Genomic DNA, 2,561 nt, shown 5'->3' with positions numbered 1-2,561 from the left:
ACACGAGAAACGGCATCAGAAGTTACAATGCATAGGGAGTGTAATAAACTCAAGCCAAGAGGATATTATAAAAATTTCTCTACTACTGCTGAACCCCTGAAGCCCAAGCAAAAGTGAATGCAAAATTGAGCCACAAGGGAGTGCTTGACTTACATGGGGAAAACAACCCCAGTTTAACGAGCATTCACAATAAAAAATTACAAACCACACAAGAAATAAAACCATTTGAAGGAGAAGAGCAGACACAACCATTAATAGACTTAATACCACACATTGTAGAGTAGTTGACAAAATCTAAAAGAGATTATAAAATAAGAATGGAAACTAAAATCAAAGAGCTGGCACTAGGAAAAAGAAGAGACAAGTTGAAAACAAAAACCAAACACATACTGCTTTAAACATTAAAAAATTACTTATTCCATAACAATCTTAAGAAAGAAGCACAAAGACGGAGGTCTCACACTTCCTGACTTCAAAACATATTACAGTGCTCGCTATGGCAGCACATATACTAAAATTGGAATGATACAGAGAAGATTAGCATGGCCCCTGTGCAAGGATGACACACAAATTTGTGAAGCGTTCCATGTTTTTCCAGGCCTTAGCGAGAAGACAGCAACATCCTAGAGGGCCCACGACAATGATCAGTTGCCAGAGCCGCCACCGCCAGTGTCTCAGACCTCACAGTGAGCCACAGCGACCCCCCTGCCTTCACAGGTGACCCTCCGACACTAACAGGTCCACCCACCCACAGCCCATCACCTTCTGCATTTCCTCCGTGACCTCCTGCTTCAACTCTTACTCTTCTCTCATCTTCCTCACAGCAACCAGCCAGACTGATCTTCCTCAAATCAGAGACTAATCTCAACATTCACAGAAAGATAGACAAGATGAAAAGGCTGAGAGCTATGTACCAGATGAAGGAACGAGATAAAACCCCAGAAAAACAACTAAATGAAGTGGAGATAGGCAACCTTCCAGAAAAAGAAATCAGAATAATGATAGTGAGGAAGATCCAGGACCTCGGGAAAAGAATGGAGGCAAAGATCAAGAAGATGCAAGAAATGTTTAACAAAGACATAGAAGAATTAAAGAACAAACACCTAGAAGAATTAAAGAACAAACAAACAGAAATGAACAATACAATAACTGAAATGAAAAATACACTTGAAGCAGGGCTTCCCTGGTGGCGCAGTGCTTGGGAGTCCGCCTGCCCATGCAGGGGACACGGGTTCATGCGCCAGTGCAGGAAGATCCCACATGCCGTGGAGTGGCTGGGCCGGTGAGCCATGGCCGCTGAACCTGCGCATCCGGAGCCTGTGCTCCACAACGGGAGAGGCCACAGCAGTGAGAGGCCCGTGTACCGCAAAAAAAAAAAAAAAAAAAAAAAATACACTTGAAGGAATCAATAGCAGAATAATTGAGGCAGAAGAATGGATAAGTGAACTGGAAGACAGAATGGTGGAATTCACCGCCACAGAACTCAGTAAAGAAAAAAGAATGAAAAGAAATGAAGACAGCCTAAGAGACCTTTGGGACAACATTAAACGTGACAACATTCACATTATAGGGGTGCCAGAAGGAAAAGAGAGAGAGAAGGGACCCAAGAAAATATTTAAAGAGATTATAGTCGAAAACTTCCCTAACATGGGAAAGGAAACAGGCACCCAACTCCAGGAAGTGCAGAGAGTCCCAGGCAGGATAAACCCAAAGAGAAACATGCGGAGACACACAGTAATCAAATTGACAAAAATTAAAGACAAAGAAAAATTATTGAAAGCAACAAGGGAAAAACGACAAATAACATACAAGGGAACTCCCATAGGTTAAAAGCTGATTTCTCAGCAGAAACTCTACAAGCCAGAAGGGAGTGGCATGATACATTTAAAGTGATGAAAGGGAAGAACCTACAACCAAGATTACTCTACCCAGCAAGGATCTCATTCAGATTCGACAGAGAAATCAAAAGCTTTACAGACAAGCAAAAGCTAAGAGAATTCAGGACCACCAAACCAGATGTACAACAAATGCTAAAGGAACTTCTCTAAGTGGGAAACACAACAGAAGAAAAGGACCTACAAAAACAAACCTAAAACAATTAGGAAAATGGTCACAGGAACATACATATAGATAATTACCTTAAATGTGAATGGATTAAATGCTCCAACCAAAAGACACAGGCTCCCTGAATGGATACAGAAACAAGACCCATATATATGCTATCTAAAACAGACCCACTTGAGACCTAGGGACACATACAGACTGCAAGTGAGGTGGGGAGATGGAAAAAGATATTCCATGCAAATGGAAATCGAAAGAAAGCTGGAATAGCAATACTCATATGAGATAAAGTAGACTTTAATATAAAGAATGTTACAAGAGACAAGGACAGACACTACATAATGATCAAGGGATCAATTCAAGAAGAAGATACAACATTTATGAATATATATGTACCCAACATAGAGCACCTCAGTACATAAGGCAACTGCTAACAGCTATAAAAGAAGAAATTGACAGTAACACAATAATAGTGGGGGATTTTAACACCTCACACCAGT

General features: G+C 40.9%; 1 non-coding gene across 1 annotated transcript; it reads left to right on the top strand.

Annotated features, from left to right (window-relative positions):
* The first annotated feature begins 487 nt into the window (after positions 1 to 487).
* LOC132509049 (U6 spliceosomal RNA) lies at positions 488 to 594 on the top strand. The gene has a single exon (XR_009536870.1). It is a non-coding gene; the product is annotated as a U6 spliceosomal RNA (small nuclear RNA).
* The last annotated feature ends 1,967 nt before the right edge of the window (positions 595 to 2,561 follow it).

This window comes from Lagenorhynchus albirostris, chromosome 18 (assembly GCF_949774975.1).
Source record: "Lagenorhynchus albirostris chromosome 18, mLagAlb1.1, whole genome shotgun sequence".
NCBI classification, from domain to species: domain Eukaryota; kingdom Metazoa; phylum Chordata; class Mammalia; order Artiodactyla; family Delphinidae; genus Lagenorhynchus; species Lagenorhynchus albirostris.
This window is presented reverse-complemented; position numbering and strand designations above follow the sequence as displayed.